The following is a 16,563-nucleotide window of genomic DNA, read 5'->3' as shown; positions in this document are numbered from 1 at the left end:
CTCTGACCAAAGCTAATTCTGCTTTATCCAAGGAACCCGTATTTCTAGATGGTAAGACGTTACTAATGCACTTCAGTATCTAACTGGGTTTTCTTTTGTTTTAGTTTCCTGAATACCATCTACCCTTCAGCTTTGACATGGATATTCCACTATCTTTTTCTGTAGTCTCTTTACTGTGCTGAATTTAATGTCCTGAGCCAGTATTTCTCATTTTTCACATTGTGTCTTCCGGGCTTCATATATTCAAGTGCAAATGTCTGTTGTTGCTGTCTGATCTCTCCTGAAAGAGCCACTTCACGTTCAGTTCTTTTGTGAACTACTGCAGTGACTACAGCTACCGTCCATATCGGACCCTCTCTTCTCTGCTGTCTTTGTAGCTGGAGAATTCTTTAATCCTCTGCTGTGTCTGTCGATCCAACTTCGCTTGGGTGCGGAAACCAAAACGCTGCTCTGACTCTCTTGGAGTCCAAGGATCCAAAATCTTCTAGGGGGCTGACTTCATGGAGTCAGATTTAAGCTGGTTTAACTTAAACAGGTTTAAGTTTAAGCTTGTACACACAAGGAGTTTCCATATTTCCTACCTAATGCCTCTGTTAGACATTTTTGCTTTGGTCTGCGGAATTACACATAAATTAGCCTAAAGTGGATTGTGTGATTTACCTATAGGGTATAAAGCCGCTTCAACTTGCTTAAAATCCTATCTTTAATTAAGATGATGCAACTCTGAGTATGGATAAGACCTGATTAAAATCCAAAGTGCAGTTGACAGCGTCTTTTCATTCTGCTTTGTTAGACCAAGCAAAAAATGAGTGCCAGAAAATTGTTACTAAAGTTGAAATAATATACAAAGCTAGTCTGAGTGTCACCTGTATAATACACAGAAGTAATAATCTGATTATATGGGTTTTTTGTGAAGCATATTTTTGTACACTTTATCAACAAGGTGGCACTTGCTGGTCATTTTCATTGTGTTGACCCAATTTACTCAGTATCATGTCACTTAACAAAACAGTAGTGGTGGTGTGCAGATAGTTACCAGGGATACTTAAAAGAAAAAAATAATCTTGATAACAAAGGATTGTCTGTCTCTTGAATGTTTGCGTTTCTTCAGGGATCTTACTTTCCTCCTTTTGAAGCTCGAGGCCATACAAGGACATATATTTTTGTATGGCATTCATTATTCACTGCACTGTCGGGTTTTGTTGTGATTTTTTTTTTCCCCCCCATTTCAGACTTTGCCATTGATTGCACAGTCACAGAGTGAGCTGCAGGGCAGAGAGGGAAATGTACTTTTCTGTCACTCAGAATTTGCTTTTGTTGGAGAAAGAAGCAGTGCTGAAAGGAACAAAAATGAAGCATTCAGTGCTGCATTGAAAATGCCTTCCCAAAAAAAATGATTCTTCTCTCTTTATTATAGGTTTATAACACTGGGATATAGTTCTTTCCTGCCAGATTGAGATCATTGAAACTGCTGAGTTATGACATCCTCCTGTATAAAGAGCCTCTCAGGTGCAGTAGTCTCTGTAGTTGTTCCTCTGGTGAGCAGAGGGAATGGTCCCCTGGCTGGAGTCTGCAGTGTTTGGAGCACTGAAGTATTTGTCAAGTCTTGAGGTAGGCTTGTTGCCTAACTAGGAAGAAAACCCGTCATTTATATTTTTTCTTTGTAAGAATTGATTATCAGGGTGCTTCCCTGGGCAGCTGTATTGTTGCTGTCTTCTAAAAGATTCATTTCACCGTGAACAGAAGGCACTGTTGTTACGGCTGCCATCCATGTCTCATGGCTGATGTGCGTGGTGGGTAGAAGGGCAACACTCAGGACTCTTGACCAGTGGTGATGGGGATTGATCTCTTCACAGGAAAGGGCTGTGAACGAAGGAAAGCTGTTATCTAACAGTTAGTTTTGGGGGAAGGCATTTTGGTGCTTCCCAGCTCAGATGGTCGGTAAGCTTCACTACTTACTCCATCTGTAGCCCCCCTCCAATGCTGCAGTGTTAATCCTTTTCCAATTCAGAGGTGTTTGTGTCATGTTAAAGATGACACTGAGAATTTGGCCTTCGGATTAGGATCACGTGATTCATTCTGTGTTTGCTGGAGTTGATTTATTCAACTCATACAGGCATTGGGAACAAATACAGATTTGTTCAGTTTTAAAGATTTCTAATAGTAAATCCCAGAGAGACTGCCTTGGAGATGTGCTTTTCTTGCAAATAGAAGGTGCAAAATGCCTGATGTCTGTATTCAAGATTTAAAGAAAGGAAGCAAAAAATAAAGGAATTTTGTAAGGAAGTTTTTACCCATGGAATCATAGGACTATTTTATAATTTACTTGGGCCTAGAAATTGTCTAGTTATTGAAGTATTAGTGATGATATACTGTAATATGGAGAATATGTATCAATTCCAACAATTTAACTGTCATTCCGTCCTAAGAAGATTTCAGTTCTACTAAGTAAACCCATCTTGCAGCAAATATTTTTGCTTGACACAAGAGAAAGTTGCAGAGTAAACAAATTTTATGTTAAGTAGCAACAACTCCCATATAACACCAACATTTTTTTCATTATCTAGGAATCAGAGGACTGCTGCATAACAAAATCAACAACAAAAGAAAGTAAGGAGCAAAGTGAAATTTCCCTTGTTGTTATGATGGTAATGGTAGAATTTGCTTTGTAAATGTAGTTCACATCTCTGCAGATGACCTGACCTATTTTAACTTAAATAATTATGTTTTGAAGAGACTGAGTGGAATTGGGGTTTCTGTTTGAAAAAGTTTTGTCTGTAAAATTCTGTGGAGTTCAAGAGTAAAACGTTCAAAGGGCTAGGTATTTTTCGGTGCTTTGAATTGTTTCTTTAATTAGTCATCCCAATTATAATGGGCAGCAGGTATTGCTTAATAACGCCTGTTCATATTATCTATAAATGTCCATTGCTTTCCTTTAAAGTTTTTCATTAGATTATTTGATTTTTTGCAGGCTCAGTGTTTATATAGAATGCTCCAGGGACTATAGATGTAACTTACAATGTTACTGCACAGTACATACTATATTGTCTGGCTGGAGTCAGTCCTATGGTGTGCCTCAAATTAAATGGAGGTGTCTGATTTTCCCTAAAAATATTTCAGTGTTTTTCTTTGTTGTAGCTGTGTTTACAGTTTAACTGAAGATGACTTCAGATCTTTGAAGACTGGTGATCAACTATTTATTAACAATCTAAAATAAGAGACAGACAAATCTAAACAATGAAAACCAACGATTTTAAAAACCACCAACCAAACATCTCACTTCTCGCTCTAGCATATTTTCTGCTCTTCCTTTTTTCCTGGGGAGGGCGTCAGCCTGGTCTGTTTCCTCATTCCCTGGGGGGCTGCAGGAATATTTGTGTCAGCACAAGGCAGGGGTGGAAATGACTGGGCTGGCTGCGAGGAAGAGGAGCTTCAGTTGGCACCATCAGCTCTCAGCATCAACACTCTCAGCATGTTGGTGGAGGAAATTGCTTTGGTCTGTACGGACTACTGTTACACCTCACAGTGGCAAATAGTTAATATCTGATTGCTTCAAGGCTGAGATACTGTAATTCAGAAAGTCTAGGGCTTTTTTTTAATGAAGATACTTTCTTGGAACGTGCATGTTTCTCAATATCATTCACTTTAGAGAAAAAAGGAGAATTCAGGTATCTCAAGAAACTTTTTTTCCCCAGAACTTTGAAGTAATTTCCTCAGAGTTATTGTCTAAAAAGTTGACAGATGTGTGCGCTGACTATATTTGGAAAGAAACTATTGCTAATGTATCTGTCAGCATCAGGTTCCTATTACATGTTTTTGAAAAACAGTTAAGTTCTGGTCTAAACCTGAATGGTATCGTTTTATAAAATAAAAAAAAATTCTAAAAAATATTTATTTAAATATTTATTTAAATATTTATTTAAATATTTATTTATTTAAATATTTATTTGAATATTAAAATATTTTAAAATATAAAATAAAAAAAATTATCGTTTTATAAAATAAAACCTCCAAGGGAGGTTTAGATTGAACATTAGGAGAAATTTCTTTACTGAAAGAGTGGTCAGGCCTTGGAACAGGCTGCCCAGGGAAGTGGTGGAGTCACCATCCCTGGAGGTATTTAAAAGACGTGTAGATGAGGCCCTTAGGGACATGGTGTAGTGGGCATGGTGTGTTGGGTTGACGGTTGGACACGATGATCTTAGAGGTCTTTTCCAACCTTAATGATTCTATGATTCTATGATTTAAATGTATAAAGGACAAACACCCTATCTGTTGAGGAGAGTCTGAAACACTGCTGGTTCGGTATATTTTCTTAACTTTTTGTAACCACAGTATTTTTTTAACGAAACAACTAATAATCAGCATAGTAGCATATGGAGTTACTATTTTAAGTCCTCCTCCTTTTTTTTTTCCCTATTGTATTGTGTAAGCCAAGCTGTGTATCCTGTTCGTAATTATTTGTGTTTCAGTATTGCCTAGAGATTCCAGCTGATTTCCTTGCTTAGACAGTGTTTTTGTACAGTGGAGTCCAAGACCATCATCAGTGTTCATTGGCAGCAAAAAACCCCAATAAAAATAAATAACCGGGGGGGATTTTTATAGTCATACAGAGTTTGGCACATAATTACTCTGTCTTGATTGTGTCCTGGTTAGGTGTATGCTCCAAAAAAGCAGAGGGATAATAGAGAGGTGAATTGCCTTTTCTCAAGGTCACGCAACAGATTCCTGGCTGATCCAGGAAGGCAACTTTACCGATTCCTGGTCTCCTGTCCTATCCACTGAACTGTGTCTGACCTCTGTTGTAACAGGCTTCTCTTGGGTTGATCCATCCCCTTTTTGAGAGAAAATAAAATATTATTTCATCAACCAAAAATGAAGTCCAAAGCACACGTTCACTGTCCTTCAAGAGAGACAAAAGAAGCAAAGATGGATTTTGTATTTAGCAACAGTTGGAGGACACACTATTGTTTGTGCAATACTCTGTAGGTCTCCAGAGATTCTTTCCTAAGCATAGAAAGGCTGAGGAAGCGGAGGCATTGGCATGGTGTCGAAGCAGCTGCAGAGGGTTGGCTGAGCTACAAGCATCTGAGTGCAGAGTAGGTCAAAAAATAAGGAATGTTGCTTTGTTGTTTTGAAAGACTATATAGTTTTAGCTAATTTTAGAATGAGTATTATAATGTCACATACAAAATAGAGATGGTTGCATTGTAGCACATTAACAACTGGGGGTTTTACGCCATATATTTCCAAAATATTTTCAACGCTTTTTTTTGTAGTCTAGACACTTTCTTGTACCAGTTTGACTGTAATAGGCCACCTCTGGCCAGTAATGCTGCCAGGGCCTTTGTTAACACTTCACTTACTCTTGTTGACTTCCTCGGCATAGAGATTTCCTTTTTTTACTTTAGTCTTTAGTGAAGGAGAAATACTCCTTCAGATTATGAATTTTAAATTGTGTTTATAGATCCAAGGTTTAATTTAGCTCTTCAGTACCGTATGAGAAGCATCTTGAGAGGTTTTTGACAAGAACAGTGTGCCAGCTTTTCAAGGAGAACGGTAAGGAAAAAACAAAGGAAAGAACTTAAGTCCTTTGCTTTGGACATCGAGTAGTCAGTGAAGAAATAGTAAAAATAAAATAATAAAGGATTTGCTGCTGTTCAACTTCCCTCTTAAAAACCTCAACATTTTTTTTTGTCACTTTTGACTCTTCTATTTTAAAATTGTTTCATTTATTGCTCTACTGTAGTTTTTAATATAGCTGTTATTAACATGCTTCTCTGTGAATATTATTCTTTATGCACTGATGCTCTTGACTGTGACAGTGGGGACTGGGCTTCAAGGAAACTTCTGCTTCAAAGCTAACAGTAAGAACACAGATCATTCTGTTTATAGACCTCCATTGTATAAGGCGCTCCCTTTTGTTTATCTTAATATCTAGCTAGATATTACAAGTTTAGAATTATAATTAACATACATTTGAAATGTGGATTTCTCTCTAGATTAGAGTGTGGGTCAGGATCATGTCTGTTATTTATAAGCTGTGTAGTCTTCAGTCCTTTTTTCATCCTTTCAGCAAAATCTTATTACAATCTATTGTCTGCTAGAAGAAGCAGCTTTGACTTTGTGGACAGCATGGAAATGTATCTGAAAAAGTGTCAAATATGAGAAAAGAATAGAAGTGGTCCAATAGTGAGAATGATTTGGTTTATTACTTTAATAAGGGCTTTAAAAAATAAGCAAGCATGAGTTGAATACTCAGTTCATCAAGAAGTTCAGTTGCTTGGCAGTGCTTCTGGACTTCAATTTCTGAACTTATTCACAGTGATATCATGAATTATTTGGTGTGTTCTTCCTACCAGTAAACCTTTGAGGGTTTGATCTTTTTCAGGCTAATGAAACACTAAGTAATATGTTATTGTTTAATGGATGTGAAAAACGAAGTTTTGTTTTGGAGTGTAAGAGAGCAAAATAATTGCTCTTGGAGGAATAAGTGCACCTAATGTTATATTTAAGCTTGTAATGTAAAGTTCAATGCACCTGAAATTGGATTTACAGCTGTATTTTGATTTAAGATTGCTTGCACGACTGTCCATTCTTCTTTGCTTTTTTCCCCCCCCTTCAGCTAAAACAGAGAATTGGAATAAAGAATTCTATACTTCAATTGTAAAGCACAGTAGTTTCCTATGCTTTGAGAGGAAAACGATTTTTCTGTACCTGTGAAGAAACAGAATCTTGTGCTCCTGGTCTGTCTTTTATTTGTAAATAGAAATTACTTACTCTGCTGCAGTATTGCATGTGTTGTTCATACACTTTGCTTTTTCACTTATTCATTGTGAGCATTAGCTTATAGTTACATGTAGCTCATCTCTTTGAACGTTGTATGTTCTGCAAACCCGAAAGGCAAGCTTTTCCATGGAGAATGGACTTAATCAGAGGACAGGTTAGAAGAAAAGAGTAAAGGCTGCAGAACATTACCAAACTCTGGATCTTCCTCCTGGTTAGGGTCTGTTCCTGTTGCTGTGTGCGAAGCCGCTGGTTAATCCAGGGTAGCAGCTTCTCTTCAAGTTCAGTTGCCAATATCCTCAGATAAATTGGGACACTGGCGGGGTGTTGTAAATGCTGCAGCTCCCCTCTGGTACTGTAGCACAAGGAGCATGTGCGTTTGGAGCCGGCAAAAGGGCAGCCTCTGTTCCCTAATGATCAGAGTCCAGCCAGGAGAGAGCCTGAGGAGTTTGGGAGGGACTGGTCAAAGGCAGCAGCAAACGTGGTTAAAGATCAAACACCAGGGCAAAAGGTGGGGCTCGTGATATCAGTGCTTGAAGGACTCAGTGAAATAGGTTACACATCACCAATTTACGCTTAGAGATGGCGCAGTACGGAGATATAGGATGTAGCATGTTATGCCGTTTTATACAGCCAGTTGCTTTTTTTTTTTGTAGGATGGAGGTCCTATAGTGGTGTTTCGTTTATTGCTGCAATCTTAGTTTTATTTTAGCTTCTGTGCAATTGTTTTATGTATTCAAAAGATTTCCATTTCTGTTTAACTTCATGCCCTGCTAGTTTCCTGTTTGTGCAAAAGTGCCAAAGTGCAGACCAACAGTTGGAGCGGTATTTGCATGGTTGAGTGTGTCTGGGAGAATTGTTTACATGTCAGCATCTGAAACTGGGAGGAGGATAGCAGAGCATGTTTGACAATGGAAGGACAGAGAACAAATCTTGTGTTGCAATTCCTTAGAGTATATTCTGGGAACAATGAAATAACTGAGCTTTGCTCTGAAGCTGGCATGCCTTAGGGAGGGATATCATGTTATTCCACTTGCAAAATCATCTACTAGATGTCCATATAAATAGTGGCAAAAGAAATGCTCTTTCAGTGTGGCTTGGGATCGTACCATATAGGTGATAACAGGTTACATAATTAAAATGTTAGGAGAAAAAAGTTTGAAATTTACAGTTGCAGTGGATGTAATAAAGACCTTGTTTGCTTTGCTTCATGTTCTTGTGACACTTTTTAAAAAAGTTTTGGCAGTCTGACAAAAATAGACAAATGTTAAATTGAAGAAGTAAATTATACTTTTGAAGAAGGGTAGCCGTAATACCCTATGTTCGTTATTCTTCCCTACCTGAAATTCTGGTTCAATTTACATTAAAATTTGGGGTTTGTAATAATTACTGAACAAAATTGCAGTAACCACTCAATTGGGAAAAGGCTTGAAAATTTTAATGAAATTGTAGAAAGCGAAATTTGCATATGAAAAACTTAAAACTGAGTGGGAATTTTAAATAAAGTATTTTTAAGAAACAATGTAAAAGCTGGGCATTTCTTCTTTGTTCATCTTCCATTCAGCTCTTGTTTATGCATTGGCAGTCAAAATATTTAGTTACTGTATAGCAGCTAACTGTAAAGTAACGGTGGTTCCTAATAACTGACATTTGTGTGAAGAACATTATTCTCTTAAATGTGGAAATTTTTTTGCTGTTGAGCTTGCTACAGAACCTTGTGTGATACTCTCAACTTTTAACCAATAATATGGATGATTTTCATCCTTAGTTTTTAATTTTCGAAATAACATTTCTGTTATAACTTCCTTTAATTGTGTTTTTCTGTAATACATTTTTCTTGATGGAGTTGGCTTAAGAGAAAATATGCTGGAATATGTTTCCCTTATTTAAACAGGTGATTTAAATCATAGAATTGATGTATGGTAGAAATAACTTTTGGTGAATTATAAAAGTGTTCAGGAAGGGAATATGGAATTAATAATTTCAGGCAGTGGCCTTTCTCAAGAGGAAAGTGCCTGTGTGTGATACATTTCTGGTACTACAGAGAAAAGCATAATATGATAAAGTTCAATTTGAATGTGCTTGTCTAGTTTGGTAAGTATTTAACATAAAAGTGTATACAGAGCATTTTAGATGTCTTCCTAAAAAACCAACCAACCAAACAAACAAAAAACCCCAAAAATATTTCAATATTCAAACAGCGCAAGCTTTTCTGCACAGATCCCTGAAGATAATTAAATGCTATGACATTGCTAACTCTGGTGATTCAGAAGCAATCTTTCAATGTAGGGTATTTCTTAAACTTTTAATGCCAGGACTTGCATGATTTGCACCCAAATCTCGGTTCTAATGCAAAACAGTAAAAGGCTATTCCTAGATGTTTAAATTACATTGCTAACCAAATATTTGTAGTGGTAATGCTTTCTGTGTAGATGAAGCACTGTGTGCTTTATTTTTTTCTGTGAAATAAAAGATTTGCCTCAAGCTGGTCTTGCAATTTGTTTGTATTTAAACTGACTCTTTTTTAGATATGGAGAGCTGGCACTGCTTTGGCATGATGTGTGCCAATTAGTTGCTGGAGGCTTTTTTAGTCTGAAGTAGCCTGCAGTATGCTGGTCTGTTTGTCCAGTGAATGCTTCGTCTGGGATAAGAGAATTCCCGTGATGCTGTGAGGAGGCAGTAGGAAAAACCAAAGGATGTCATTTCAGGTAAAACTCTCCCAATGCTTGCGGAGACCTACACCTGTGAAGTTACTACAAACAGGCCTCTCAGGTCTTTGAGAAGGATGATCAAGTCACTGAATTGCTACTGCTCAGCTCCGCTTCTTTTGCAGAAAAGGAGGTTAAACTTTCGTGGTTTTATGCTCCTCCTTGCTTTATGTTCCCAGTTGCTTTATTTATAATCATGTGATGTACACTTTTGATATGTAGTGTGGGCAGGATCATCAGTTCTGCACTTTTTTATAAGTAAAGGAGCCCCAGGAAATGCTGTATCTGTGAAGCTTAGCCCTGTTTTTCAATGAAAGAGCAAAGGCTTGTATTGTAGTGGGTTCCACTGAGAAGTTAAGTTTTTAATGTTTTTCCCCTGTATTTTAGATTAAAGTTCATTTGTGTGTTTTATTCAAAGTCTTGCAATATGGAGAACTGTGGAAGGAAAAAGACACAGTTTAAAAAAAAAAAAAACACCATATAGGACACTGGATCTACTATTCCTAAGCTTTTATGACTATGGGTGGGATTTCATTTTATGGCGAAGTCCACATGGCAGTTGAATGCCTCTGGAAATGACAGTTCAACTTCATCCTGCCCTCTGTGTGTTCCTACCTGTTCACTGGCACTCATTACATCATACAGTGAGTGAAGCTGTTCAGGAAACTGATCTAACAGAAAATGAATGTTTTTTTCAGAAAACGGAACAGGTTGAGAGCACTCCCTCTGTTTTAACTCGGTGTTAGCCAGCTCACTTTTGCTTATTCAAGGGAAGTGGCAGTAGAGTGTCACCAGGGGTAGGGATTATATTGACAGGCCTTTGCCCTTTTGCAAGAGCTAGACTTTATGTCTAGCCTTTAGACCTTAAATTGTGCAGGGTGAACACAAAATACTGCTTATTGAAAGCTCGGAGTCCACAATCTGGCAGCAGCTTACTTGTGTACGTTTCATTTTCAGAGAATCCTGTGGAAAATCACCTAAAAGCTTGTACTCCTTCAGGGACTTGTGTTTGTGGCATAAGGCATTTCCGCTTGTTTTGTCGCAGTTTTCATTTCTGTTCATGAGTACTTGGGATTAACCTGATGGTTTAGTTATAAAATCACATAACAGGAAATCATAAGAAATAATAAGGAAGTAATACGAAGCATAACAGGAAAGAAAGCGTTCTATATGAGCTGTTTAAAAGAAATCCTGAGATTGTGCATCTAGTGGAATTCATTAATTGGTAGTCTTACTATGGAGACCAGACCTTGCACAGTATGCAAAACCAGAGAATTAAAGTACCAGTATATTTTTAGCTTTTCAACTAAGTAATTAGTCAGTGAACAGAAATTGCAATAAAGCAAGCCTTTGATTTGCTGCGTGGTTGGAAGCCATGCCTTTTCTGAGTTTGTCTTTTGAGAATATGTCATACTTGCATTGGCCTTTCATAAAGAAACTGATTATTTGGTAAGACTCAGGCTCTTGATGTATAGTTCATAAGATATTTCTCGTTTTCTTACTACCTTGCTTGGAAATTTCTGGCCAACAGTTGATGCAATCAGAATTTTAGAAATCGTGTTTTGTAAAACAAAAAGTTCCTTCTCTGTATAACAAAACAAAATTTAGTTGCCTTTGCAGGATCTTCAGTAACCACATCTGTTTTGCAGATGGGTTCTTTTTGCATTATGCATTTTATCTTTCCCCGCTTTGAAGTTTAACAGTGGATCATTAGAGTTAATTCTTGTAGCAATAAAAATTGGGAGGTCACGCAAGGCTATTACTTTGATTGTTTCATATCTGCTGCCTTAAACCCTTAAGATCTTTACTTGTGGGAGGGAGTTTGTGGTTATATTATACAATGTCATAATCAACACTGCTTGCTTAGCTTCATCTGAACTCCTACATCTGAATCCAGCGAGTGTAAATGTGATTTCAGTGGTAATGCACTGGAACTTAACGGAGTCAAGTGCTGTTAGGAATTCCATTGAACACTTGCTGGTTTGAGCAGGGGGAGAGGGGTCCCTGCAGTCTTTCATTCTTGGTAATTGCTCATGTGATTTGACATCAACTTTAAAGACCAAACTGTGTCAGGTTTTCACATGAAGCTTTGAAGAGTGGTTGTTGAGCTTTTGCTGTTCAGGGTAACATTAAGCTAATTTTATTTTGTACTAGGTTTGAGAGAACTTCTGAAGTACTTAATTCATTAGGTTTAAGGATCATGCTGTTCTGTAATCTGTGTGATTTCATCATATTAATCTTTTGTTTTAAGTAATAATTTCTAAGTGCTGGTAGAGGCTGGGACACTTATGTACACAATATAATTACTATTATTCTGTAATTCTTAAAAATTATTTTTAATTAGAATTAAAATTAAGTCAAGTTACCCCCAAGCAATATAACAAATACAGAAAAAAGTAAGATGTATCCAGTATCCATAAAATACAGAATAAACTAGTAAAGCAAGACTAAATGCTTCCTGTCTGAAACCATTCAATAAATCTGCATTTATGATTGGGGTATAATATTTTAGATAGTAAACTGAGGAGGAGGTAATAATCTGCCTATGTCTTCCCTTCCTGCTGTCATTCTGTCTTTTGTTTGTTAGCTGTTGTGCCTTCCATAGTCTTCATGTGTTTGCAGCATTTCAAATTCCCTGGATTTGAAACAAAGCAAGTATTAGAAGAGTGGTTTTTTGTATTTTATCAAATAAGTTTTTGAAACTGATTGATCATTCTGAAATGAGGGAGTGTATGATGTTAAAAAATAATTCAAAACATAAAAAAGAATAATTAAATAAATCCTTTTTTTTTAAAAGCAAATTTCAAATTCCATTGAAATTAGTCTGTCGTTTCCTTAATATCTCTTGAAAATTCTAATAGGAATTTTAAAGGCTGTACAACAGAATCGGGTAGATGTAGGAAACTAATGCAGAACTTGCCTAGCTAATTTTGTTAGGCATTTCATGTAACATTGCTTGGACTAATCTATACTCGAATTACATCACATTTTCTTTGTGCCAACAGCATGCTTGTGAAGAATTAATCATTAACTGGTTGATGCACTGCAAGTTGTTTCCTACTGTAACTTTTTTCTTGTGTCAGACCTTTCTTAAGAGTTTCCTCACCCTAACTTTAAAATAAGGTCCTCTCAAAGAGGTAGTTGTAGGATGCTGGGATTTGGGGGTGGGGGTGGAAACATATAAACATCCCAAAAAATACTGACTGAAGAACTGATACATTCAAACATTCTTTGATCTTATTTTTCTTCTCTTTAAGTTGGGTATGTATTCTGTTCTGTGGCATTGTTTTCTGCTGTAGCTACAGCTATACAATGGGAAAATTTATACCATGCTTCTTACAATTCTGAGCGTATTAAAACTATGTTTTAGTATCATAGGTGCAGTACCTTTGAGGTCATCTGTAGCAGGTTGAAGCCTGCATTATATGTGAAAATCCACCGTGCAGTCTTCAAAAGTGCTTCTGTGATTCTTTTTATACCTCCTTATACTTTGCCAACGCTTTTCCTAATAGCACTACGAAATGTAATGTTATGTAGTTGAGATTCTGCTGGAAAACAAGTAAAAAGAGGCAACCCTCCAAACCCTACAACAGTGAAATTATTTGTTTCTGATCATTCTCTTTGTCCTGTTTACCTTCCCACAGTTTTTGTCAGGCAGCAGCCTTCAGGGTTCTTGCTGTGCCCTCATGTTTTGCCTATCCTTGTATCTTCCACTGTCTGTGTTGTGGTCTACATGCAGTCCTTTGGCTGCTTTCTCTAAACTGGTGACTTGTCATTAGAAAAATAAATTATAAGCTGTTTTTGTTTTTCTAGCCCAGAGTCTTGATTTGCCTTTAATCTATCTATATGGGTATTCTGTTGCCATTTCTAAATTGACAGAGGTCAAGGTTAGAACATGGTTTCACAAGAGGCAGTGGTCTGAATGAAAACCTTACTGACAGCTGCTGAAATGGAGGTCTCCTCACTCTGTCCCAGCTTCCCTCTCCCTCTAGTTTTCGTGTGTGCTTCTGTCTCTCGTGCCTTGTGCTAGTATCAATGCTCCTTTCCAAGTACATATTTGATTTGTTAAAGACGCAGAAGGAGAAGTCAACAAAATGGTGTTGTTTTCGTAAACTAACTTGGCTCACAAAAGAACCTGATGAAGATTTGTGTTGGCGTAAGGTCAGCAGTTTGGGACCGAGTGGCTTGGAGCAATGACGCAGTGGAGTTGAAAGGAAGTGGAAGCTGAGAGGAGCCGTAAATAAGAGTGGAAGGACAAAACCCAAACCCTTTAGGTTAGTTTAAGGAAAGTAGCACAATCTCATTCAGATGTTAACTTGTAACACGTAGAACCGAACCCAGGGTTCACAGTGCAAGCCTTCTCTCTTAGCGTTGGACACCACCTGCACACCAATAGCTACTAGTGTATTAAATAGGCAATACCTGCAAAAACATAAATTAAATGGATGATGTAGGAAAATGAACAGTAATTTTTTTCCTTCTGTTACTTGGTTCTACTATACTTATATTATGCTCTTCCTAGAGTACTGATTTTTTTTTTTATATCTGCTGCAAAGAGTTTTATATTGGTGAAAAGCTTGACATATAGTATCCTATTATCAGTCTCGCCAGCCAAGCTTGTCTTACTTTTTTTTTTAGCAAGATCTCCAATTTCTCATAGGTATAAAACCCTGTCTTTTTTGTGCTCTTTACTAAACAGCTGTATTTGTTATTAATTTTTTTTTTTTTTTAAACTACAGTGTTATCCTCTCTCCAAGTTAGACTCTCTCCAAATCTCCATTATCCTTACTGGATAGATTTGTCATTTACTGTATCTCCCCATCAGTGAATAACAACAACTGCCAGGAAAGCCTTCATCTCTCCAGGAAAGGCCTTAAGGAGACTTCTTTTTTTTCCTCCCCTCTTCTAATGAAAGAGCTTGAAAGTTGTAGGACTCTCACTGTGTGCGCTCTTCAGTACAGTTACTACGTGTGTTTTTCTGCTGATCTCGGTAGCTACAGGGAGCATGGTTGCACAGTTAAGAGGGCTGCTGGGTGGTAAGAATTACTTTTGTTATTCTCCTGCATCCTTCGTTCACAAGGATGATACTTGATAATTATATCTTAAATGCCAGTGTGTTTTTATTTTTATCTAGCTGTGACAGACTACTCTTCCAGCAGATTTTATTTCCCTCCTACACTCATGCAAACTTTCACATGATGCTTCAAAAAAGCAGCTGAGAAGCCAAGCAAAAAGTAGGGCTGATTTGTATAAAGCCCCTCTATTAATTAAATCAAAACTTCAGGTTATGTTACTGGTTGCTATGTGCAGATCCAAACATTGTTCTCTGAAGAAGCTATTTCCACAATCACAATTTCTAGTAGGATCTATGGTCAAGTGATACTTCCTAAAAATGTGTTTTCTGGGGTGGACCCAGTCAGTACTTGCTCTGTGCTATCATTGCAGATAGCAGTTAAGGACAATTGTTTTACTGCGTCTAAGATGTAAAGTGAGGATGTCAGTTCACGTCTTGTAGTTACCAAGTGCTGATTTAAAAAGGTTTGTCATTACTCTGCAGATGTGTGTAGGACAGATTTGTTCTGGAGCTCTGTGCTGCTTTATCGTAAGTGGTGCTGCAGACGGACAGTCCTCTGCGTGGAGAGTCCCTCTGCCTGAACGTTCTGAAATTTGCTGTCAGGAAATACCTGCTAATATTTACTTTAAAACCTCACTGAAAATACCATCCAGAAAAAATATTTCTTGTAATATCTGAGGAAAGCTGATGCCTAAGGGATGCAAACTCAGTTGAAGCAAATTGAGGAATTGAAGCAAATATTAGGAATAATCTTTTTCTGTGTACAGTATTTGACAATTCTAAAAGTAATAACACTAAAACAAATTGTTTAAAATAATATTGACTTAACAGTACAAATGCATTTGTTATATAAGCATGCAAATATAAATTATGTAAATATGCAAGTGTATTTCTATATATGTATTGACAATTTTGAGCTAAAATCCACATTTTTAATTTGAAGCCAATTTTAGTGGATTTTTTAATAACCCAGGAGATATTAAGATTTTTTCCCCGTTTTTTTTTTATACAGACATGAAGAAAAAAAAAGGTCTATACAGTATCTATTTTTTTTAAATTTAATTGACAAGAACTTGAAAAATCATTGAGCTCTCTGCAGGCCCATGTAATATTTTATGATCTGTTGGTACGCAAATCAGACTGAATTGAATGGCCCTGGCTAGGCTTACTGTCTGAATCTCTGTAAGGGCTGGTTTCTCAGTTTGAAATAATTTCTGAATTGGTGGAGCTTTAGTTGGTTATTATTGCTAAAGATGACATCTTTGGTCTTTTCTACATTATTACTGAAGTAATTCCAAGTCAAAGTTGATAAAATACAGGGTGTTATACCCTGAAAACACCTTTAGGCAAAGCAGGTTACCTTACACTTGCCCTGTGGTGAAGAGTGTGCAGGGCTTTGAGAGTGTTTTTTTTCACTGCAGATGGACTTGATTCAGCAAGGCAGAGACAGACACTTTCATGATTATTATTACATTCATTTTACTGTAATGAAGTTATCACTTTTTGGCAATGCAAGGCTTTCTCTGAATTTCAGCACAGGAATTTTTTCTTTCTACCAATTCCCTATGAAATTATTGTTAAAACAAAACATGTCACTGTCATGATGGCCCTTCAGTTTCCCTTCACTGAGTATCACTGAGAATTTGAGATTTAAGTTGTGTAAGTAGACGCCATTACTGTTTTGGCATTGGCACCTGTCTAAATTGTATTGCACCTACTGTGCTGCCATGAGATTACCTCATGGTACCTTTCGCACACATACGGCTCTTGTTTGGTCAACAGACTTCATCACAGTTGCGATTTCTTTGGTGTGTGTAATGAATAATGCAATAGAAGAGTAATAGCGCTGTGCTATATTTAGTGTTCATTAATGTACATGTTCCCTCTAATCCTTTTAAAAATACATTCTTGCAACCTATTTGTACTCTTGTCTGAGCATATTACAGTAGTTTTGATTTCAGTAATCCTTTGTGGCAAGAAATAAATTGAGCAGTA

At 37.1% G+C, this 16,563-nt stretch overlaps 1 protein-coding gene across 9 annotated transcripts in view; it reads left to right on the top strand.

Moving 5' to 3' along the window:
• Window positions 1–16,563, top strand: part of ZDHHC14 (zDHHC palmitoyltransferase 14) — a 112,041-nt gene that overhangs the window by 40,408 nt on the left and 55,070 nt on the right. For 2 of the 9 annotated variants that reach the window (XM_075146069.1, XM_075146067.1), the window contains exon 2: window positions 2,568–2,610. The exons of 6 other annotated variants lie outside the window; for them this stretch is intronic. The gene's annotated coding sequence lies outside the window, so the exon portion shown is untranslated. Of the gene's footprint in view, window positions 1–2,567; window positions 2,611–7,235; window positions 9,495–16,563 lie in introns of those variants that run through there. One more of the 9 variants, XM_075146068.1, reaches the window with a different exon arrangement.

Source organism: Calonectris borealis, chromosome 3 (genome assembly GCF_964195595.1).
Source record: "Calonectris borealis chromosome 3, bCalBor7.hap1.2, whole genome shotgun sequence".
Taxonomy (NCBI): domain Eukaryota; kingdom Metazoa; phylum Chordata; class Aves; order Procellariiformes; family Procellariidae; genus Calonectris; species Calonectris borealis.
The sequence above is the reverse complement of the archived record's forward strand: the minus strand, read 5'-3'. Positions and strand labels throughout refer to the sequence as shown.